This window comes from Euprymna scolopes, chromosome 18 (genome assembly GCF_053919585.1).
Source record: "Euprymna scolopes isolate OS-2025 chromosome 18, ASM5391958v1, whole genome shotgun sequence".
Classification (NCBI taxonomy): domain Eukaryota; kingdom Metazoa; phylum Mollusca; class Cephalopoda; order Sepiida; family Sepiolidae; genus Euprymna; species Euprymna scolopes.
In genome coordinates, this window is record NC_136499.1 from 30539358 (window position 1) to 30565337 (window position 25980).

General features: G+C 31.3%; 1 protein-coding gene across 3 annotated transcripts in view; it reads left to right on the forward strand.

The window, feature by feature from the left end:
- The window catches only part of LOC145297558 (uncharacterized), a 653359-nt gene that overhangs the window by 17942 nt on the left and 609437 nt on the right, over nucleotides 1–25980 (forward strand). The window contains exon 1 of one of the 3 annotated variants that reach the window (XM_080143566.1): nucleotides 4562–4653. The exons of 1 other annotated variant lie outside the window; for it this stretch is intronic. The gene's annotated coding sequence lies outside the window, so the exon portion shown is untranslated. Of the gene's footprint in view, nucleotides 1–4561; nucleotides 4654–5416; nucleotides 5623–25980 lie in introns of those variants that run through there. One more of the 3 variants, XM_080143564.1, reaches the window with a different exon arrangement.

Sequence of the window (25980 nt, forward strand, 5' to 3'; positions counted from 1 at the left end):
AGTTTAACATGCAAAAATCAAGAATGGTTCAGTTGTGCTCTAAACAGGAACATTCATTTTGAATGCGCCCCAGTCATATAAAAGAACCTAGTGTTGATTTTATATGCCAGACATTTGTTTGTGCAGTGATAAAACTTCTCCAATGCACTTGTGATGTTACTTTGTAAAAGTTATAACTTTGGTCAAAATCAGACTGTTCCAACTGTAATGTTTTTTTTTTTTCAATTATCGATTTTCTTTAATTGTTGGGGGCATTCCGGTACGAAGCCTATCTAAGAACGCTCCCAGACACATAAGGTACATTTATGTGAAATTATAAAAAAAAAAAATCGGCCCAGCCATTTTGGAGTCCATGGAGAACAAACTCACGGACACACAGAGAGTTCCTTTATATAATAAAGTAGATGGAAGCTACATAGATAGAAAAACTTTCACTAATCACTTATTTTCTCCTAGTTTATTCAAAGTTTACCAAATAACCACTCTTGACACTGTAAAATGATTTCTCTATCCACAAAAAGCAAAATACTAGTTATTCTTTTTAATGTACTTTTCATATATGCTTATCTGACTTATTTGTATAAATACCCCCTCCCTGACAAGCAGCAAAATCCCACCCCTACATAGTAGAGATCGCCAGATGCCAAAAAGCCTTCTGTTCTAATAGTTTCTTCTCCAGAACTGCTAGACTTTGGAATTCCCTTCCGGGTTCCGGTTTTTCCGACTGACTGCGGAAGTTCAAGTGTTATGTAAACAGACATCTTGCTGCTCAACTCCCTGCATAGTATCCCTGCAATTTATGTCCCAGATAATAGCCCCTCCTACATCAAGGTCACACAGTACCTTGTTGGAGGTGAAAATGCTAAAAAAAACAAACTTATGAGCTGATTTATCAAATTTCTGTGTTTGTAATTACTTCTATCTAGTGCTTCCCCTTTACTCTCGTAACAATTCACAACTGTACTAAGTTCAAATGCTTTCAGGACAACCTCTCCTTTTATGATTTGGTTTGTAAAGTTTATGGTCATGTGGTCATCTTTGAAAAATACTAGTTATTCTTTTTAAGGTACTTTTCATATATGCTTATCTGACTTATTTGCATAAATACCCCTGACAAAACAGACAAGCAGGAAAATCCCACCCCTAAACAGTGGAGATCCCCAGATGCTAAGAAGCCTTCTATTTTAATTTCTTCAAACTTTTTCACCCACAGCCTTCAACATTTCTGCAACAACGCCTAAAGGCCTCACACTTTACCTTTCCTTATCTTACATTACATTTACATTTCTCAAGTTTTATAGCTGGACCGGATACTGCTTCTGTAACTTCTAGATTTTCGCAGTTCTATAGAAACTCGGTATTCAGAAATTTCTGATAGTAGCATTTCTAAGCATCCCTCTTGTAATATTCATTTATTGTCGGCACGCTATTATCATTTCGAATACACTTCTTGCCAACAATACCCATATTAGTCTTAGTCATCTGTTTAGTTGTCCGGAATACTTCATTGTTTTAGTCATCCTTCCGAAGTATACTCGAAACGTGATATTCTCATCTCGGCCATCTTCTTGACTTTGTATATGGTTCTTGCTTTTCTCTTTGCCTCCAGATACACACAGTCGGTTTTTCGTGTGGGCAAAATCCAGATCCTCAGAAAAGGTTACTTTCGATTGTGACAAAAATAAAAATTGTCGCAGTCTAGAATGATTTCTCATTCACTGTTCAAAGAAAGAACAGATGAAGTGTAGTATCAGAACAGATACATTTTGATCCGAGCCAAAAGCAAAATCTTTAGTTTCCTAATTATATTTCCTTTAAGAGCATTTATGTCACTAATAGTAATGCTTATTCTTAAATTTTATTTGGGTATGTTTGGAAATTCGACAACATTATATGTTAGATAAAGGAAGACTGTGTATATGATTACATAATGATTTTAATGTCGCAAAATATTGACAATGACAAACTGATGATGTCAGAAATTAAGTCGTGCTTTGCAGATGATATATATAAAAAGCACACAGTTTATAAAAATAAGAATAAAGAAACGAAATATTCGGTTTGAGTTGGGTTTTTGTGTCTTGCTTTTAAAAAAATGTTTTTGTATCTTGCTTTTAGAAAAAATGTTACTTGTAATAAATAGGTATCGAGGAGGATTTCAATACGACCTGAGTCAGTGTCGATTATCGAAGGAAAATCCCACGATTTGAAAGACGTCTTTATATTATTTAAGGAATGTTTTTCCACATCACCATTATTTATTCATTTATTATTTGGACTACTGTTTTCATCGTGAATGTCATTTTCACATCGTTTCGGCCCATGTAACCTCCGATCTTCTTCAGGTGTATCTTTCGATCAGACTCGGGAATTTGGATGAAATTTTGAACAGAATCCTTTGTTTACTTCAGAGGTAGCATGCTTTCGTTTTATCAGCCATGACTGGATTAGAAGTACTAAGTAATTCGTAATTGTATTTTTTAGTCACCCCACACTGACAATTGAACCTTCAACTTTCAGAAGAATATCACTTTTACAATTGATTTTTCTAAGTACTCTAACCACTGTGCCGCGGGTCCTTGCAGATGAGAACAATAGTCCAAAGAATCCAAATATGAATAACTAATCCCCATCTAAAAAAATTAATAAATGTATTAAAATTTTTTCATTTATTTTTATTTAAAAATTTTTTTTTTCAAGCTAATTTTTTTAAAAACCTTAATCTTTACCTTAGTGTACATTTTTTTTTTTTTTTTTTTGCGACTCTCAAATCGTAAACTGTTTCGGTCATTTGCGAAACTGATTCGGGATCTTACGCCAATTCTCGAAACTGACTTCATAAATACTTAAATGTTTTGGATAGCCATTAGTTTGTTTGGTAAAACTTGCGGAGAATGCTCTCTTATACGGTTGTTGTAAAAATGGAATCCGAAATTTAAATTTTGTTCCGGTTTAATTTTTTTTATTGTGCTTTCAAAAAATGAAAGTAATCGGAAGAATAACATTAAACAATCGTACCTTTTATAGGGGGGGGGGACGAAAGATTTTTTTTATAAAAATAAAATTTTATTAACAAAATTTAATTTTTAAACGAAAAAGTTAATTTAGTATATGGTATATCTTTTTGGTATTTTTTATTTAAATTTTTTTTTACTTGGGTCCAACTCACCGTTCACATTGGAAATGTCGACTTTTATAGATTTTCGGGTATGCTTACAACGAATAAAACCCCGATCTCCCCATGTTAAGAACAGCTTTCGGAATAGACATCCCCAACTTTGTCAGCATACCCGAAACCTATAAAAGTTGACATGTCGAATGTGAACGAGAAGTTGGACGTAATGTAAAAATGTACCAAATTTAAAACGGAACGAAATTTAAAGTTCCGTTCCATTCTTACAACAACCGTAAAACAGCATTCTCCGCAAGTTTTACCGTTTGTTTTGTTCGGAAATCTTTTTGATAATTTTTTCCAGCAGTATTATTAAAAATGAATCTGTTATTAGAAATCCCACCCCCTTTTAGCAGTCCCTATTTAACGGCATCTCCTTGCAATGACCAACTGATGACACGAGGTCGGTTTTTAATGTAGGGCATCCAAAGGAGCATTCTGGATTGAAGTAAAAATAATTTTTCTTAATGCACCAGTCTAGAAGGATTTCTCATCTGACATGGTCCATATTTATTTGCCTCTCTACAGAGGAAAAGTTAGACGGTTTTTAATGAGGGGGAACAAACTAGCGCCCCCCCCCCGCCCCAAAAAAGCACCTACTCTGGCAAAAATAAAATTTAAAATGTAGAAGTATTTTTCCGTCAATGATCGAGTCGATCATTGATCGACGGTAGAAAAGATCAAATGTAATATCAGAACAGATACTGCATTTTGATCTTAGTTACTAAGAGTTTAAAATCTTCCGACAACTAGAAATGGAGGAAACGTGAGGAAGAGACAGATGGCGGTAATGATAACTTGGTCATTCATGTGAAAGAGAAAAAAAATGTTTCTATGCATCCCACTCTGACCGTGGCTCTCGGCGGTAGTGCTGGTGTGCTCTGACTCCCTTTCCTAAAGAGAAAATAAATGTCGATTTAGGTCAGTTTTGGCCCGAGGGTATTAAGGAAGAAAAATGGTGTATAATGACAAACTAGTTTAAAGGACTGAACACTAGTGTGAAAGAAAAAGAAAAAAAAGGGCAGTGGATATATGTGGGTAGCTCTACATTTATCTGAAGGAAGGGAGAAATGGGGGAGGGTAAGTTAGTGTTCGTAGAAACCACCTCTAGCTTTGAGGATAGTTGTTAAAAAAAAAAAAAAACTTCCAGGACTTTACTCTCCTTCACCCCACCCCTGTATATTTAGGAAGACACGCGTTCGCACCTTTTTTCTTAATCTCCCTGTCCTTCTCACTTGTACCCTTTCATTGAAAACGTACCTTCTTTAAGTCTCGGGGAGGAAGAGAGTGAACTACTATAAAAGAAATGGAAAAAGAAATAAAAAGAAACTCTACCATAAATGATAGCCTTTTTTTGTGGGAAAGGGTGGTGGAAAAAAAAAAAAAAAGGAGAGAAATGTTAGATTAATATGAATTTGTATGTGATCTTACCAATGGGCTAAGTGTAACCTAAGATTTAGAACTATGATCTACTTCAACAAGTTAGTAACTTTTATTTTTATTGCTGGATTCTCTCCCTTGTACATTCTTTCATGACTGCGAATTGTCGCCCTCAAATACGACGACAAAACAGATATTAATTAATTTTTTTTTAAATATATGTTAATTTTTTGGTACTTTATGCACTTATGTTACCGTGCTGAAATATTAACGTTATTATTTAGAAAGCCATTAACATTAGAGGGGAGGGTGTTTTGTAACTATTCTGTACTTTCACCAAACAATTGACTAAAAACATATCGTAAAACTAATTTAACTTAAATACTATTTAAAAAAAAAAAAAATAGCACGGTAACATAAATGCATAAGCACCATTTAAAAGAAAAAATTTTTTATTCAAATCTTTTTTTTTTTTTGTGGGAGAAAAAAGATAAACCTTTACAATTTTTGTTCACCTACAAAATTTCAAATCAAAACTTTTGAATGTAATTTTTCGCAAAAAGTTTTTTTTTTTTTTGTCCGCCAACTTATAAACTTGCAAGTGAATATTTGATCTCTTAATATTTTTTTTTGTTCTTAATAATTAAAAAAACTTATTTAAAAAAATAAAATTCTTTGAAATGGATCTTACGCGTACTTTAACTAAAGTAAATAATTACTTCCCGTATTTTTTGTCCGCTTAATTATTTGTTATATATATAAAACACATTTTGTTTTATTTTTCGCTTAAAAAATTTATGTGCGTGTGTTAATTTCTTGTTGAATATTTTCATTTCTTTCCTTCTTTTTTCTCCTCTACTGGATGATAAGCAAGTTACCTACCTGCCTTCGCTGTCTAAATATAGACCCACACCAGCCTACATACCTACATTAAGTAGCTTTTATTTTCATTCTTTCCACTTTTTTCTCTCACTTTTCAACTAGTTGGACCTAATCTGGACTTTATTGACTCTTTTGTGGACTTTTTACTTGATTTTTCTGTCTTAGGAGGATGGAAGACGGATATTGTTGTAAGTTTATTTTCATACGACATAACGGGCACTCAAAACTTTATACTTTAGTTGTCATTTGAAAAACACCTAAACACAAAAAGAAGTATTTGATTTGCTTATTTTAACATTCTTTTCGCTTATCCTGTTAAATTTGCTTAAAATAATCATTAATTATAACATAGGTTCTTGTTTGATTTTTTTTTTTTAATCATTTTGTATACTTTATGTATTTACTGCTTATAACTTTTTAAGGGAGTCGCCATAAAAATATTGTTTGGCTGATTTCATTATTAAAAAACATTTTTATTAATTGAACATAAACTATTATTCGATATTTTATTTTTCATACATTTATATATATATTTGGGTTACAATGTTTTTGATGGCTAGAATTGTTGCACTAAAACATTTTTGTGATGAAATCGAAATTAAAAACCCTTTTTAAAGGTATTGTTTTTATTGTGCTTCAATAAAAAAAAAAAAATTAATTTTATTTATTTTAAAATTTCCTTGAAGTAATCTAATACACTAGTTTTATTTAAAATGAATGAAGAAAAAAAAAGTCTGCCATGCAACTTGCAACATGCAGACAAAAACATACCGAATAAACGTAAATGCCCATTATATAATTTACCTCCCCACGAGAGAAGAATTAGGCATGAGATAAGTTTGTACTGTTGGAAAATTCCTCCACCCCATAAAAAGGGGAGCTCTAGATGAGAAAAAATGTCCCTTTTTAGATCTTTATCTTCGATTAAGAATCCTCGCACTTTGTAACTCTATTCAAAGTTGGGTTGTGGACGTGTTCAGCATCTGATTATTCACTCTTAAAAATTAAGTTACATTGCAATTTAAAATGTAAAAAAATAAAAATAAATAAAGATAACATTCATAAAGATTTACTTTGATTTTTTTTTTTTTTTTTTTTGAAGAGAACTTAATATTTTGTAACTTTATTCAAGAAAAAAAAAACGGTAAAACTATACAAACACCGTGACAGCGAATTAACCCTAACGCTGTCACGGTGTTAGTATAATAATACCAAAAAAACTTCGTACTTCTGCTGTTTCTAAATCGTGCTGCAATAATTTATAAACTTATACTTAACATGGGAAGGGAGCTCTGTTAACTATTCTGTACTTTAACCTATCTTATTTAATTAGCAAAAGCTACTGTTAAAATAAAGTTTAATTGAAAATTCTATCTAAAAATATTATGAACTAAGCACTGAAGAGTGAAGCACTGAAGGAAGCAGTACGAAAAACTCATGGGGAGAGAAAAATAAAAACCAAAAACAAAAAAGAACAAACCAAAAAAAAAAAAAAAAACGAACTTAAAGTGAAAGATACAGAAAAGGACGCTGGATCCGAATTTAAAATTAACTCTTAAAAAAAAAATTAAATTAAATCTTTATGGATGTTTTTATTTTGTGATTAGCTCGATGGCAGTGTAATTTTAAAACTAAATTGAATAATCTTACAAAATAACGCCTTTTAAAAAGAATTTGGCACGTTGAAAAACGTACACAATGTTTTTTTTTTATTTTTTACATTTTCAACATTAGTGAACGTAGTCATTCAAGTACTTAATTTTTTATCTTATTTTTGTAGTTTTTCTTAATGTTTTTTTTTTTTTATTTTCTGTCAATAATTATCTCAATTTTCTGAAACGGCTTTAAAACAAACAAAAATCGCCCTTTTTATTTTTTTTCTAAACGATTGACTTGATAAAAAAGTACCAATGTATTACTAACTAACCATATACCTAGGATCGTTGTGAAAATGTACGGGTTTCAAGATTTAAGATCTAATTTTTGTGAATTAAAGTTTCATTTCAAGATCCATCTTGCCAAGTTTACCCATTCCCCCTTAAAAAAATAAATGTTCAAGAAACATTTTTGAAAAACCAAAAAATAAAAAAGTCGACCACCGAACACTTTCTCCGGTTTTTGTTTGTAATTAAATCACGTGAACGTGTGCTAAGTCTTTGTGTCTTGTTTAGTTGTTGGATTTAAAATAATGCAGTTTTTGTTTTGTTTCTTAAATTCCTATGTAATTTTACTCACGTTTTACAATTTTAAATTTTTACTATTTTTTTTTTTAATTGATATTTAATGATACCAGTGTTATGCTTCTTCAGCCATAAGTTGATATATTAGAGTATACATTAGTTGGATCGTCCATCGATATCTTCCGTTTTACGGAATGTAGTGTTAAAAAATGCGGGTTTGTATTACTGTACACATAGATTCAAAAAAGTTATCAAAAAAACAAATATATAACAAATTTTATCAAAGGCCAGATAAGTTACTTTTCTACCAAACTGGATATATTTTTTGTGTTTTTATTCAATGTAACATGTTTATTCAGCTCGAAAAACATGCAGTGTTTACCGATAGATTGAAAATTCAAAATGGCGCTCGACTCTCTCTTTAACACGGTAAGTTTGGGAAAAGGTGTTACAAATAATAAACTAGTCAAAATACTATTAAAAAAACACCGAATATATGTCAACTTATGTCACGGTAACATATATTGAGCGAATTTTTTAACAGTATTTTGTCTAGTTTATTATTTATAACACCTTTTCCCGAACTTACCGTGTTAAAGAGAGTCGGGCGCCATTTTGAATTTTCCAATACATCGGTAAACACTATGCTTTTCGAGCTGAATAAACATGTTACATTGAATAAAAACACGAAAAATATATTTAGTTTGGTAGAAAAGTAACTTATCTTACTTTTGATAACATTTATTTGTTATGTATTTGTTTTTTGACAACTTTTTCGAATCTGTGTACAGTAATACAAACCCAAAATGCTCTTAAGACATCCTATACTTAAGATGTGTAGTTTGACGATGTAATTTTCCAACTAAAGAGTATGTTTACAGCTGTTTCAAAGCAATGTTTATTTTAAGTCGTTCAATGAATCCTTCTTTTTAAACAAGACTATCATCTGAATGAACTTTTCGTAATCAACAGCAATCTCAGATGGAATATATAAGATAGCGGGTGAAATGTTTGACATTTGGTAGAATGCCTCCTCAAAATTTACTATATCTGTTAAATAACATGTACCTCTTTTCAGTTTCTATAGGAGATGGATACCACCTCTAAAAGTACTGCTCCGGGGGGGGGGTCTATAATGAAGCAAGTGTTGCACAACGATTGAAGATAAAGAAAAAAGTTATGAATATATATGCAACATTGCAACTTGCACATAAATTTAGTTTTCCTTGTGTATTGAGCAGTGCTGTCTGTGATGTATTGAAAATCGACACATAAAATATTGAACACATGAAATAATATATAAGTAATTCAATTCACAATTTTGACGACCTTAACGAGACCCCCCCCCTGAAGAATGGCTTTCGGAATAAACATGTTAAGAACGGCTTTCGTTTTTTTGCAATTTTTTAGTGGATTATTTTTGATTGGATACTAATATATGGTTGGGGGGGATGGATTCTCGTTCAGGTCCGCCCACAATTTTAGTGTAAAAAAAAAAATAAAAATAAAAAAAACAAACTGTATTTTATTTGACAAATACGTATCGATTTATTTGCATCTCCAGAAGGGAAAAGTTCGACAGACAATCGGCCTTTAATGTGTAAAAAAAGGTCAGTTCAGTTCCCCTCAAAGTGGCACCCGTGTGAGTTAAATACTTTTTTTGCATACACGTGTAAGATAAGTGACCTTGCAAATTTGGATTTCGACTTAACATTGGACTTTCGGATAAAATAGATACCATTGAATAAACGATGATTTCGCATGCATTTTAGAAAAAAAAAATGTTGGTCTTAAATTATTCTGAAATAAAATTGATTTACTTTTCAAAGTTTGGAAAATCTGGTTTGCTTTACAATCCACAGAAGTATGAAAAAGTGGTAAAAAATGTTACTCATTTTTTCTTTTTTCTGGAAAAATGTTTTGGTGGTTTTTACTCACTTTTAAACGTTTATTCGGTTCGAAAAACAGTGTCTAACGTTACGTGAGAACAAGAAAAATCGCTGAGAACTGACACCGAACTATTTGAAGTATTGAAAATGATTAAAACAAACAAAAAAAAAACACAACACTGTTAGAAACCCACTCAATGTGTCACGGTAACATATGTTGGGTAGGTTTCTAGCAGTATTTTGTATAATTTATTTTAGTTATTTTCAAGACTTCAAAAATATTTTGGTATCAATTCGCGGCTATTTTTCTTATTTTATACGAGTGAGCTGAGCCCCCCCCCCCCAGCGAAATACGCATCGGCTCCGATATTTTTTTTGTTTTTTTGTTTTTGTTTTTAAATTTTTTTTTATTACATTTTCACCCCAAACAAGGCACATTGCCACTTTGATGTAGGGGGCTACTATTAGGGACACAGGCTACAGGAGTACTAGATGAGGAGTTGGGCAGCAAGATGTCGGTTCACGTTTACACTTGAGCATATCAATAGTTGGGGAAGCAGGAACCTGGCAGGAAGTTCCAAAGTCTAGATGTTCTGGGAAAGAAACTACTGGAGTAGAAGGGATCTCTACTGTGAAGGGGTGGGATTTTACTGCTTGTCGGGTTTGTCGAGGGTATTTACGTAGAGGGGGCACAAGTGCTTGCAGCTCGTCGAAACCTACACCTTTTAAAGTACTTGTAGAACAGGCAGAGAGATGCTACATTGCGTCGATGGGACAGAGGCTGAAGCTTGGATGATAGTTCAGGACCTATTAGGTTGGTGACTTTTGAACCATGTCTAGGAGTGAGAGACTAGTAGCAGATGCACCGGCCCAAATATGACAACAATACTCCATACATAGGCGAATGGTGGCCTTATAGAGGTACAGGGTACTTTTAGGGTCCATTAGCTTTCTAGCACGGTAGAGAGAACCTACCTTTTTGGCAGCGATCCTGGTAATGCTCTCAATGTAATTGTTTCCTGTGAACGTTAGGCAGAAGAGTTAAAAAATGTGCTTTCAGATAAAGTCTTTAGCTATTGCTATTGGTGGTAGAGAAGGTTTCTTGTAGTTATTGAAGGAAACAAGTTTAGTCTTGGCAGCATTGAATGTGACCATCCATTTTTGTTCCCATTCCACTACAGATTGGACGTCATTCTCTAGTGTTTCTGCCACGCATTCTAGGGAGCGTTTATTATTCTGAAAAGGAAAGAATTTTGGCGTGTGTGGCCTTGTTTTTTTAAAAATTATTTCGGCTTGAACTTTGCGCTTTTCGGATTTTGTTTTTTTTTTGATAGATATTTTTTTTAGCCGGAGATTCTTAACATGGGGACGGGAGGGTGTTTGTGTACTAGATGTATCAGAAAGTGGCCATTAAAAATGATGATCAGAACTTTAATAATTCGACTTACTATTTTTTGAAAAATGTAATTCAAACCCTAATTTTTTTTTTTTTTTTTTTTCAATTTAATAACAAATTATGCAATATTTTTTTTTTTTAAGCGGTTTTCTTAAAAAAATAGAAAGAAAAACATTTTGACTTGCTTATATATATATATATATATATATATATATATATATATCACTTGCTTAAAAAAATATACTATTAAATGGGTAGTTCCATTCTTCATTAAGAATTTATCCATATTTATATTTTAAATTCCATGTATTTTTTAAATAAAAGGATTTTTTTAAAGCGAGGGTCGTAGAAAATCTCATTTTCGCAACATGTTTTGCACGAAGCTTTAAAGAGCTGCTGCTGCTAAAATAAAATTTATAAAATACGGATTCATCCAAAGGACATAAATGTCTTTTTTATTGCGTGTGTTAACCAAAATTAGTATTTTTCATCCTCCGTAGTTAAAAAGGAAACGCACATTCACTTATAAGTTTTTCCCCTAGAACAAAAAATCCGCTTCATCGATTTTTTTTTTTTTTTTTTTAAATTCTTTTAATGAAATACACGAGTTTTTGATTGATATATTTTAACACTTCTTTATCGACTAAATTTTTTTTTTTTTAAATCTAAAAAAATATTTTTAATATCTAAAAAAAAAAAAAAAAAAAAAAAAGATTTCAATGAAATAGAAAAATTTGCCGTCAGCGTCTGGTATTTACTTGACGATGTAAGCATAACATGAGCTTTCATTAAAAAAATAAAAAAAATCAACCTGTTTTTTTTTTTTTTTAAGTTTTACACTTTGGACTTTACAGGTTAATTTCCAAAAAAAATTTTTTTTTTTTTTTTTTTTTTTTTTTTTTTTTTGCTTTAAATTAGAATGTTTTCTTTATTGGACTTTTATCTTCAATTTGTGATATGAAACTTTGGCACATAAATTATTAAAATTTAAATAGACATTACAAAATGGGGGGGGTTGAAAAAAACGTTTCTCTAAAATATTATATTTGGTTTATTGGAAAGAACATAAAATTTCACGTTGACCCTGAAAACATCGTAAAAATTGAACCAATAGAAAAATTGGTAGACTTTTAAAGTTGAAAAATATTGGTATATTTTTAAAATTGAAAAATATTTAACTTGTAAAATTCTATTGATTTTATTACGTAAAAAAATGGCTGCCTGAAGGCACGCCAGCATTTTGTAAACATTTTGTAAACACCGGTTTTTTAAAAAATAAAATATTTCTATTTTTTTAAACCAGTTTATTTTGGAAGTATATTTCATACAGAAAATAAACAATCCACTTTAAAAAGAGAAATTACGAGTTTTTTTATATTTCATTCGCAGTTTTCTGTTAGGAGTGTCAAAAATTCCTCCAAATTTCTGTTACACCTATTTGTGTACTCATTCTGTACTTTCACCTAACAATTCAATAAAGATATCATAAAACTAATTAAACTTGTAAATACTACTTAAAAAATAGCGCAGACCAATAAGTGCACTAGCACCAAATAAAAGTTCACTGTTTTTCGATATGAGAAAAAACACCAACATTCCGTGACAATGTACGCGATAAAGGTTTTTATTTTTGTTTGTTGCCATAGGTGCTAATCCAATTTTCCTGTTAAAAATTACCTATAACTATAATCTCCGGTCCCCCAATAAATAAATAAAAGCAAAAAAAAAAAAAAAGACAAAACAATAAACATAAAATAGTCCGAAAAGCGCAAAATTATCTTACCTTTGATAACATAATAAATGCAAAATGTATAAACATTTTACCCCCCCCCCCTTAAAAGTGCACCAAAAATTAGGAAATTAACTAATTTTAATTAGATTTTCAGTATTTATCAAATAATGATCGCGGAATATAATTAACCTATTATTTTTATTTAAATCTTAGTGAAAATGTATTATTTTGTTTACAACAAAATACCTTTACTAAAGTTATGGTTTTCGATAGTAAAAAAAAAAAAAAAAAAAAAAAAAAAAAAAAAGCATGAATTTATTTTTTTATGAAAATAAAGCATCGGAAATTGTAACAAAACAAAAATTTTTGCAGGAACATTACGAACCCCCCCCCCCCTAAAATCCGTATTAATAAATTCGATATAACTCGAAAAATTAATTTCTCGAACTAACATTATTTAATATTTTCACACAAAAAAATTGGTACTTACTGATCCGTGCTATTTTTTAAATAGTATTTTCAAGTTTGATTAAAATTGATACAATTTTATTCAATTGTACGGTTAAAGTAAAGAATAGGTACAAAACACCCTCCCCTCCCATGTTAAGAATGGCTTTCTAAATAACGTTAATATCTCAACATGGATCAATATGTGCACTAGCACCAAAAATTATAATTGCAAAAATATTACTTTAAGATTACAGGTTTTGCATAATTTGTATAGGCAAGATTTTAATATTTTCCTTGCTTGCATGAATATGAAACTTTAGGCGTAACATAATTTTTATATAATCTGGAAAAATAATTTTCTTAATTTTAAAAGCAGGAACAGAAAAATAATTAAATTAAAAGATGGTAAAAATTATGCAAACGTTCACGATAGGAATGTACGGATGCACGGCTGGGAGGGAGGAGAGATCCCTCTACCTCCCTGATATCATTTTCAGATAGCCTTTTGACTTTGAGATTTGGGGCTTCCATATAATCAATGTTTAGAGACTTCCGTTTTGTTTAGATTCTGTGAAGGCAGAATATTTAGCTTTTGGTGGGGCTAATTAAGCTTTTTTTTTTCTTTTTTTTTTTTCTTTTTTTTTTTCTTTTTTTTTTTTGTTCTTTTTTTTTTGTTCTTTTTTTTTTGTTCTTTTTTTTTTGTTCTTTTTTTTTTTTTTTTTTTTCTTTTTTTTTTGTTTTTTTTTGTTCTTTTTTTTTGTTCTTTTTTTTTTGTTCTTTTTTTTGTTCTTTTTTTTTGTTCTTTTTTTTTGTTCTTTTTTTTTTTTTTTTTTTTTGTTCTTTTTTTTGTTCTTTTTTTTTTTTTTTTTTTACAAAGTGTTTTTGTTTTATTTAATTCAATATCTTAGGACTTTACTAATTATCCTTGAAATAGACTCAGAAAACTAATATTTATCTTTCAAAGGATTTTTACAATGAATTTATTTAACTTCAATATTTAGCTTTTTTATTTTATTTTATTTATTTTTTTACACTTTCACCCCAAACAAAATACGTTGCCACTATCAGGGACCTAAATTGCGGGGGTACTATGTAGGGAGTTTAGTAGCAAGATGTCTGTTTACATTACACTTGAACTTCTGCATGCCAGTACAGTTAGGGAAAAAGAATCCCGGAAGAGAGTTCCAAAGTCCTGCAGTTCTGGGGAAGAAGCTATTAGAGTAAAAGGCTTTCTTACATCTAGGGATCTTGACTGTGTAGGGGTGGGACTTCACTGCTTGTTGGTATTTTCGTCAAGGGGGTACAAGGGCTTGTAGTTCGTCAGAGCATGCCCCATTAAAATATTTGTAAAACAGGCAGAGGAATGCAACATTTCGTCAGTGGGACAGAGACTGAAGTTTAGATGACAATTCAGGACCTATTAGGTTGTCGATTCTCTTTTAGACCTCGTCCAGGAACGAGAGACTACTAGCAGATGCACCAGCCAAAATGTGACAGCAGTACTCCATAGATGGGCGAATGGTGGCTTTGTAGAGGTACAGGATACTTTCAGGCGTAAGTAACTTTCTAGCATGATAGAGAGAGCCCACCTTTGCAGCAGCCTTAGCAATAAGCTTGATGTATCTATTCCAACTCATGTTTCCTGTGAACGTTAAGCGTTATTCCATATAAGTTAACAAATTTACCGAATTCCATTACTAACAATTACTATATTGTCCAATTTCTACTGCACACTCTTTATCCTCGAGTGACCTCTTGGCCTTGATATATGGTGATGCCTTTTGTAAAAAAATAAAAAAAAAAAAAGCCAAGGAGCTAGAATGAAGTGCTCACAGGTAAAATATCGCTAGCCATAGTTATTGGTGGTTAAAGTTTCATGTAATTATTAAAGGAAACGAGTTTTGTCTTCGCAGCATTGAACATTACCATCCATTTTTGGCCCCATTCCACTACAGACTGAAGATCTTCCTCTAGGATTTCGGCTATTACCTTAGATATGTGCTCATTAGTTTTCCCCACGTGATTGCTACAGAGCGTGGTGTCGTCAGCAAATATACCTATCTCAGAGACAAATTTTATCAGGTAAGTCATTTATGAATATCAGAAATAACAAAGGTCCAAGAATCTATCCCTATGGCACACCCACATTTATATCAAATTTTTGGACGTACGCCCATCGAGGACAACGTGGATTCTCTCATTTAAGAAGGATCTAATTATGCTAAGCATTCGTCCAGTAATACCATAGGACTTTATTTTCATCAGAAGACCATCGTGCCATACTCTGTCAAAAGCCTTAGATATATCAAGGGCTACTGCCCTCCCCTCCTACCTTATCCAGTGCTTGGTATAAACGTTCAGAGATTAGTTGAAATATCTGCAGTAGAACGGGCTTGCCTAAATCCATATTGGTGGTCTGACAGAAGTTTAGCAGCTGAATTTGTTAGCTTGCCGTGAAAACATTTTCATAACTTTTTTTTTTTTCCACGTGTACAAATATTTTTTTCCTTTTGGAAATTAACTATTCTTTAATCTTTCAAATACAATCAAAAGGTAGCCGGAAACCGACCAAAATTTATAACTCTGCTCTCAACTGCCCTCCCCTCATTTTTCCTCCATTTTTGCCTGTACCTATATATTTTTGACCACTTTTCGTACCTCCGTAACACAAACCCGGGAAATCTAATTTTAAAATTCAATTTTTTAAACTTTGGCTGCCATTTAATTGTTTTTGCTATTTTTTTTTTTTTTTTTTTTTTTTTTTTTACTTAAATTAGAAATATTTTTACGGTTAGAATTTACTGTAGCCTAAAACTTTTGACATATCAAAACAACCGGGACAAGATCAAAGTGTAGTATCTGTTCTTCAGATGCTACACCTCAATTTCTGGTTCTGTCAGTGGAGGAGAAATCCTTCACGACTGAGATAATTTTTTATTTTTGTACCTTTTCTCCACGTTAAAAAACGACCCTGGTGTCTAACTCTGTACCGTGGGGAGGCATTGTAAATAGGAACAACTAACATGGACATATTTTTTGTACACAAGATTTTAACGGATTTAAGAAAAGCAAATGACGTGCAAAAATGAACGAATAAAGATAGGGAGACGTATTTTTGAAAGCCGATTTATTTATTTATTTAGGTTTCCGACTACTTTTTTTTTTTATTGTATTTGAAAGATTATGGACAAAACTTAATTTCCAAAAGGAAAAAAATATTTGTACACGTGAAAAAGTTTAGAAAAATTTTTTCATGGCGAGCTAACCAATTCATTAAATTTTGAAATTAAATACATTTATTGTAAAAATCCTTTAAAAGATAAATATTAGTTTTGTGTCTATTTCAAAGATAATTAGTAAAGTCCTAAGATATTGAATAAAAAAAACAAAAAAAAAAAACATCTTGTTTGTACAAAAAATAGTTTAATTAGACCCAAAACCGAGTGATTCTGCGATCGCAAAAGCGCAACAAACTAAAGTTTTGTAAACGCGGAATATACGGAAGCCCAAAATTTCAGCTAATCGAAAGACTGAAAATGACATTATGTAATGAAAAGGGAGGAAGGGGAGGGGCTAGTTTTCTTTTATCCCCAGACGGGCATCATTACATTCCTATTCTGAACGTTTGTATAATTTTTACCGTTTTATTTATTTTTCTATGTTGTTTTTAAATTAATTTTATTTTAATTGTTCAATATTATATAAAAATGTTACGTTGAAAGTTTCACATTCATTTAAGCAAGGTTGGAATATTAAAATCTTACATATAAAAATTATGCGAAACCTGTAATTAAAAAAAATGTAGAAATATTTTTTGCTATTTTTTGTGTGTAAATATTAAATAAACAATGCTTAATTCAATGATAGTATCGGTAGTTCGAGAAATTCATTTTTCTTAGAGTTATATCGAATTCATTAATACAGATTCGGAGGGCTTTTATCGTAATGTTCCTGTAAAAATCAAATAATTTTTTAATTTATTTTACGGTACTTTATTTAAAAAAAAAAAAAAAAAAAAAAAAATAGCAAAAATAAATGAAATCATTTTTTTTTTTTTTTACTACTGAAAACCATAACTTTAGTCAAAGTATTTTTTGTTTAAACAAAAATTTCCACTAAGATTTGAATAAAAATAATGGGTTCAATATATTCTGTGATCATTATTTGATAAATACTGAAAAATTCATTAAAATTGGTTAATTTCCTGATTTTGGTGCACTTTTAACTAAAGGGAGGGCTCAAAATGTTTATTCATTTTGAGCATCAGCATTCATTTTGCAAGTACCTAGTAAAGAGTTAACGGTACTTGAGTTTAATCAAAACATTAAAAAATGAAAATATTGAAAAGAAAAAAAGGTTATAGTGTATGTGCTCGTTATGTAATAAAGTTTTCATACAATAAAAGATCACTTAATTTGGTCAAGTAGTTTTTTTACAGAGGAAAATCAAATTTTAATGAGATCGATCGTATCGTCGCCATTTACTTATTTCTGGGGACAAAGAAGGGTGCCTTTAAATGAAAACGTGATTAACAAGACAAAATGAAAAAGGGATTTAAAAAAAGGCATAGAAACTTTGTAAAATAAGTGAAATGAAAACTAAAATATTTATCTAGGTATTTATTTCTGCCCGTGTTTCAAAATCTCGTCAAATTTTGACAAACTTTAAGCGGTGATCGATCCCATCACTGATTGGAATTACCTCCTCTGGCGCCCCCCTCCACAAAAAACAAGATGGCCGCGACACGATCGATCTCATTAAAGTCTCAAAGAGACATTGCGAGTCACTCTGTTCTATCGTTATTTTTCATGGCAAGTGCTCGCCAGAGTTTTAATCTATGGTTCCCTTTGCCAAACTGCCACAAAACACTCGTCTAGATAAAACAACTAACATTCTCCCATTCAATGTAAACACATTTTTGTTGAGCCGTCCCCTTAAATAATCATTATATACAATTTCTAACGATCACGCTGTCCTCTCACTTTCACCTTACACTAAAAAAACAAAACAAAAAAACCTTAATTTTTCAGTAAAAAAATGCGACAGAAAAAAAACCCAATTATTTTCCTATTAGCGAGTGGTTTTTAGTTATGCGCAGACTGAAAAATAGGTACTCAGAATTACACTTAAAAAAAAAAAAATAATAAATAAATAAAAAACAGGAAAATATTTCTGATGTACATACTCGTTAAGGAACCAAGATGCCATATTCGAAAGATTTTTTTTTTTTAACTAAGAAAATAAAAATGGGTAAACTTGCGGAGTATGCTTTGTTTTACAGTTGTAAAAAATGGAATGGAAACAGAAATTTCGTTCCGTTTTAAATTCTCATCGTTCACATTCGACATGTCAACTTTTATAGGTTTTCGATCATGCTGACAAGGTTGGTGGGTGGGTGGGTGGGTGTCTATTTCCATTTGATATATAGCGAAAATGGGCGCTTCTTCGTTATTAGAGTGAAAAATCGAAAAAAAAAAAATTATTAAAAAGACATGGTATCTACTTACTTTATACGTCAATTTCAACTAAAAGCAACGTTATCTCCTTGATTGTCCTGTCATAATTAGTTAAATACTACTGCAGTATTACATAAATTAAATGAAGAATGAACTTTATAAAGATGTACTTTTTTTATATAGTAAATATATATATATATATATATATATATATATATATATATATATATATATATATATATATATATATATATATATTGCTTACAAAACCCCACTTCTTTATTGTTACAAATATGCTTAAAGTAGTTAACCGAAACTGAAAAAAATATATTGTATTGTGGGGAAGGTGAGGATTGTAGATTAAAAAAAAAAACAACAAAAAAAAAAAAACTGCGCACGTATCAGATTTTAATGTTGAAAATCCGAATTTTGAATATGTTTAATTTTTCATTCATTGTTTTTGGAAGTGTGAAATTCGTTGTATATGTTAATAATTGTTCTTTCAGATTAGCTATATAATATATATATTCATTCATTATTTTTACAGAAAACACTTTTACATCTTTGAAAAATAAATTAATGTTCTTTTAATGGGCTGAATATCGCTAATATACTGCTAAATAGGAATTGATGTGAAGAATCAACACCAAAAAAGATCGATTAATAATTGTGCATTTTGCTAAAAATACAATAATTTCTTTCAGAAATTTGTTGTTAGGTGATATTTCCTCATCTATGATGGACCATAAAGGCTTACAGTTATCTCCTCCTTTTCCTTTTTGTTGTGACTTGTGCTTGACTTAGTTTAAAGTGTGGGGACTTGCGTCTATCACACTCTCTCATCCAGAAACACTTGGTTCTGATGGCAAGACAGTCAAGATGACCAAGCGTGATACTTGATGCAAGAGTTGTCTCCATCACATAGAGCACCTAGCATTCCCAAAATTGTCACCCATCTGGTACTGGCCAGCCTCATCGTTGCTTAACTTCAGGGGTTATGTAGGCAACAAATATGTATCGCTTATGAAAAAATAACTAAATCCTTATAAAGTTGATTCTTCACTTAATCATTAAAACAAACGTTAAAAAAAAAACATGGAAATTTACAGGACCAAATAACTTCATTTGTTCATGTAAAGACCATTGTAGTTTCAAACAAGTATCATTGAAATTTTGGGTTTTTTTAATTTCGTCATGCGAAATCTATAGACTCAGATCAAAGATGAAATTATTTGAAATTCAGGCACGTCCTCCTATATACAGCACCTGGAATTGCCAAATTGGTCACTCATTTTAGCAATGACCAGGCTCAGCGTTGCTTAACTTCGGTGATCTGATGGGAACCGGTGTCAACGTGATTATGCCTGCTAGTATGTTACAATAAATCGCTTCACAAAGCAAATAGTGTTTTGTGATGGAAAAGCTTAATAAAAACAGAAGGAATTATTCAGTCATCACCGGTTAATATGGCAGACCCGCAGTAAGCGTCGATGGACTTTGCTTGAAGAAATCCTATAAAACACTAAATTTCTTGAACAAAAATCGTTTAAATAATTGGATGTTTTGCAGAGATACCACATAATGTGAAAAATTTTTTTTTTTTTGGTGTGTGTGTGTGTGGGGGGGGGGGGTTCTGAGTGATTTTCGTGTTGCAAGAATTTCTTCCAGGTGTGAATCTAAAGGAAATCTTTAACTGAGCATTCAGTCAGTGAAGGAGGGAAAAAGAACTCCTTGAGGCAACTTTCATTTTTGTCACAATCTAGAATGCCACTTTATTTTACAATGCTTACAGATAAATATTTAATGTCGCCTCCCACCTTTTTAAAATAAAATAAAGTTTTTATTAAAAAACAATAAATGTACATTTTGTTTCAACCGGAAGTAAAAACTTCAGAAATCGATGTTTTGGTTGTTGCTCATTCTGAGTCGTTACAATTATAATTTCAACTGTTTTACATTAAGCATATTTTTTACGTAAAATAAATTGATATGTATGTATATATTTGTATTTAGGCAGACATTGTTGAACAGCACGGATTATTTCCGCTTAATCGTCTTTTGTAATTTCTCCATTTTTCGTATGGTCGTTCTAATATCTGTCGAAAGTTTCATAGTCGTTTTTGTCCATCCGTTTTTTATTTTTATTTATTTTTTTTTACAAGTACCTTGTCTTCAGGCAGTTTTTGATTAGTAATCATTAGATTAGTAATCAAAAACTGCCTGAAAATGACTGAAGAAAATCAGTTGAAAGTACTTGTAAACAAAACCAGATGGATGAAAACGACTATGGAACTTGTACAAATTCAATCGAGATTTTAGAACGATCATATGAAAAATGAAGAAATTACAAAAAAAAAGACGATTAAATAGAAACACTCAGTGCATTTCAACGATGTCTATATATTACGCAAACGGGTTTTAATGAATTTAAAAACAACAATGCAAAAAAGAAAACAATTGTTTCTTAATCTTTGCGACGAGGATAATTTGGTATGGAAATAATAGTATCAAATAAATCCTATCTTGAAAAATACTCAATATTCTAGATAGAGCATTAATAACAGCAGGAAAAGGATTGATGATGAATAATATAAAGTTAAATTATTTACTAAATCCTCAAATATTCAGACACAGAACGCAATAGAAGTTATTCATCAGTCCATGAAATTTCGAAAATAACTTTTATTGTGTAATCTGCTTTTGAATATTTAATTCAATAAATAATGTAAGTTTTTGATCTGTCATCAGTTAATGTTCTCCATTTAACCTTTTTACCGCTAAAATTTGTTTTATGCAATAAATTAATCATGTTCTTCTGGCCTTAAGGGTTGGGGATAAAGGAAACACCTTAAGGGGTGGAATAAAGGGGGAAAAAATTACCAAAATGTTGAAGCATGCAAAGACCTGTACTTTGAAAACCAGTTTGGCTAACAAGCCATAAAAGAAATATTTCCTATATAGGTGTTTACGGTAAAAGGTTGAGAGAGAGAGAAAGAGAGAGAGAGATAATATAAAAGTGATTTTATAGTTAAATATGCGAAGAGACCGCTACATACGACCAGAAAAAATCTTCGGCAGAAACATTTTCATAGCAAATCACCGTTTTAAACACCCCCACGCATATCAAAAATGCGCAAAAATACAATGCTGTGATCAAGCCACGATCTTAGAATGATCAAGTAACAGGAAGTTGTGATCAAGCCACTTGCACACGTGGAACTAAGGAATCGTTACGTTTACGCACACAGATACAGCAAACATGCTGGAACTTTCGAGAACATCTCTATATAAAGATTTGCTGCGAAAAAGCAACTCTGTTTCTCTTCGGATTTCTCCAGTCTGACACGTGCCGATCAAACTCCGTACTTGAGACGTTAAATCGCCCAACGTGACTTTGCACGCGTCATGGAAAGTTACCACATCGAATGGGAATTTAATTTTCAAGCAATTATTTCAAATTACTGTTCTCATGAGATGAACACAAACGCACGCTTTCACTTTCACGGACTGTTTTTCTCAAAGTAATAACATTAATTCCAAGCCACACGTTACTCTGATCATAACAATCATTTATTTCAAACCTTCTGTGATTCACACAAAATCCTTACTTTGCGATTCTTGCATTATGAACACCCCACATAAGAAAACCTGCATATGCTTCTGAATCGCTAGGAGTGTCAGAATTCGCCATTAAAAAAGTGATTAAATAGACTCCCTATCTTTTGAAGCTTATAACACTATGAATAATGTAATTTAAACCCTATTTTTTTTTTTTTCAATAAAAGGAGCAAAGACCAAACTTTAAAATAATAAAAGGTTTTATTGAAAAAATATACAATATTTTTTTAAAATCAGTTTTCTTTAAGAAAGATTTCACAAAATTCAACGAATTTTAACGTGATCTAAAAATAATAAATATATATAAATTAAAAAAAAAAATCACTTACCTATATAAAATACTAATCAGTGGATGCTCCCATTCTTCATTTATGAGAATTTGCCCATATTTATATTATATTCCATGTATTTTTTAAATAAAAGAATTTTTTAAACAACTATTTTAAAAGACCGCCATTATGTAAGCATTACAGTGTTAGTGAAGCGCTGAAGCGGTGTTTTTTCTTTCTTTTCCTGTTTTGAAATTTATTGGAAAGAGCATAAAATTTCACATTGAACCTGAAAATATCGTAAAAATTGAACCATTAGAAAAATTTTGATAGATTTTTAAAGTTTAAAAATTGAAAAAAATCTAACTCGTGAAATTCAATTGATTTTATTACGTAAAAAAACATGGCTGCATGAACGCGCGCATGCACTTTGTAAACACTTTTTTTAATTTTTTTTTTTAAATAAAAAATATTTCTATTTTTTTAAACAACGTTAATAGTTTTTGGAAGTATATTCCATAAAGAAAATAAACAACCCACTTTAAAAAGAGAAATTACGAGTTTTTTTTTATATTTTATTTGCAGTTTTGTGTTAGGGGTGTCAAAAATTCTCCCCAAATTCTGACACACCTACTGAATCACTGCAAATTTATCAGACACGGTTTGATATGGACTCGAGTTGCTTATCCCCCCTCCCCCCGCATCACAGTATATTTATTTACTAAAACGCCTCCTAAATTTCTTATTTCCAATCATAAATTGCACTTAGTAAAAAGTTCTCTATTTACTTATTCCAGTCTCAGGCGAGGGGTTACAAACCTATCCCTTCTATGAAAAGAGGAAGTAATGTCTGCGAGCATGACCTCCACATCACCCGACCGCACCTTTGATCCTAGCTGGAAAGTTGAATTCTACAGTGACAAAGTTAGACACGGGGACACTCTGGTTGAGTTGCAAAAATAGCCTGGTCTGTCTAGTTGCTGATATCCTCCATGAATGAGGATGCCTCAGGAAATAAACAGATTCATCCTCTCTGAAAGGAGCCAAGGCAAACATTTTCACCACCTTTAAAAAGAGATAATGCCTAGAACTCTTGTGACAATGGCTTGGATTTATTTTCCTTTCACAGGGGTCAGTGGGGATTAAGCTTCTCAAAGAAGAGGCATTATGCATCGAGCTGCAAAGATCTATTAAAAAAGATGAGTATAGAGGAAAAAATATTTTTAAAAATTGTTTTGAAAAAACTTTATAAAAAAAAACAAAAAAACAGATATTAATTAAATATTAGTTTCCTGGATCTATTTCAAAGATAATTAGTAAAGTCCTAAGATATTGAATTAAATAAAAAAACGCGTTATTTGTTCAAAAAAATAGCTTAATTAGCCCCTAAAAGCAAGAGATTCTAGCTTCATAGAATCACAAAAAATCGTGCAAGTGTGGATTCTACAGAAGCCCAAAATGTCATCAAGTAAAAAGGCTATCTGAAAATGATGCGAGATAGTTAAAGGGGGGGGGTAGGAAATGCTGGTTTTCTTTTTTTCTTACCCCAGCCGTGCATCTGTACCTTCCTATCGTGAATGTTGTATAATTTTTACCATTTTTTAATTTAATTATTTTTCTATGTTCCTGCTTTTAAATTAATTTTATTTTTATTTTTTCAAGATTATATAAAAATGATGGTATGCCGAAAGTTTCACATTCATTCAATCAAGGAAAATATTAGAATCTTACATATAAAAATTATGCAAAACATGTAATTAAAAAAAAAAAAAGGTAGAAATATTTTTTGCAATTATAATTTTTTTGTGTGAAAATATTGAATAAACAATGCTTAATTCAATGATGATATTGATAGTGCGAGAAATTAATTTTTCTTAGTTATATTAAATTCATTAATACGGACTTGAGAGGCTTTTTTTGTAATGTTCCTGAAAAAAATATTTTTTCTTTTTTAATGTAACAATTTACGATGCTTTATTTTCATAAAAAAAGCAAGAAATAAATTCATTAATTTTTTTTTTTTTTACTATTGAAAACCATAACTTAAACAAAATAATACATTTCCCTTGAGATCCAAATAAAAATAATGGGTTCATTATATTCCGTGATCATTATTTGATAAATACTGAAAATTGACTAATTTCCTGATTTTCGGTGAATGAGTTTTTGTTGCGCAGAAGGAGCGTAGAAGACACCTCAAAATTATAATTTTATCGTTCAATTTATGTGGCACTCATTTATCCAACTTTTTTTTTTTTTTTTTACTTTTTGCTTTTTTTGCTTTAAATGGCGGATGACTGAGTGGTCGACCTCGAGTTCAACAGCAACTTCTCGTGTGGTTTTGCAAGGATTAGCTTCAATTAAGGCTTTCAAATGTTCATTATCAACTGCGACTATCTTTATCTTCGTGGCTCTCATCGCTATTGTGAAATTTCTTGAACCACCATTATGCCACATGTTCGTTAGTGGTTCCTGGGTCAAACAGATCATTGATATCACGAGCTGTCTCGGCCGCTTTTCGAGCTAATTTGAACTGGAACAGGGAAATCATGCAAATTTGAATTTTGTCTATGCTGTTGAAAAGCCTGCAAAAAAAAATGAAGAGAGTGAGAACGGTAATGAATAACACGAATTGGATAGAGCGAAAAATGCGCTTCAAAATTATATAACGAGGTTATATATATATCAATGAATTAATTCAGAAATCATATAAAAGAAAGAAAACGATATTGTTTTTGTACCAACCTAATACAAAATAAAACATTAAACATGAATATTCTGAACACTTATTGAATTTAGATAAAATTTTAAAAAATCGTTTTCTCCAAAAAAAAAGAATAAATTCACAAGCATTCCAATAATGACTGTTCAAAATTGTTTATAAATTTTAAAACTCTTACATTTTCATACAACTTAATATCACCACCGAACGATCTGTAAAAAAGTTGAATAGTGGGTCAGTTCTTTCGCTAGAATACTTGTACAACTGAGGCAATTTTTCAGCTATCAGGGAAGCAAGACAGCTGGGCATTTGTTGAAGAGTTTGGAAAGGACATGGACTAGCTCAGTATGGCAGGGATGAGACGAGGTTCACATGCTAGGAGTAAATATTGGCACATTCTGATATGTTAAATGCACTATTTCAGTGGATCAGTTAAGTTAAATAGTGACAATAACTGCTCACCAAATTGCTTTGCTTTGAAACTAGTCTCTTTTTGTCTGAATAAGGTATCATAGTCCTAGGAGAGCAAGGAGGATCGAACCATCAATTTCCAGACAAGGAAACCTGGTGAAATGGACAAGTGCTAAGTAATCAGTCCTAATTGACAATCTTTAGGCGGTTGAAGGTTCAATCCTCTGTATGGGTTGATACAAAGGATATAATTATAAATTACTTGAGACTTCTACCCAGTCATGGTTGATGGAATGAGAGAAAGTTACCACTGTAGATTAAATAAAATTTAAAATTCTGTATGGATTCCCGAGTTTGACAGGATGCACCTGAAGGACGTTGGCAGTTATATCAGTCCCAAGACTTTTTGCGGTTTGGTCCCCA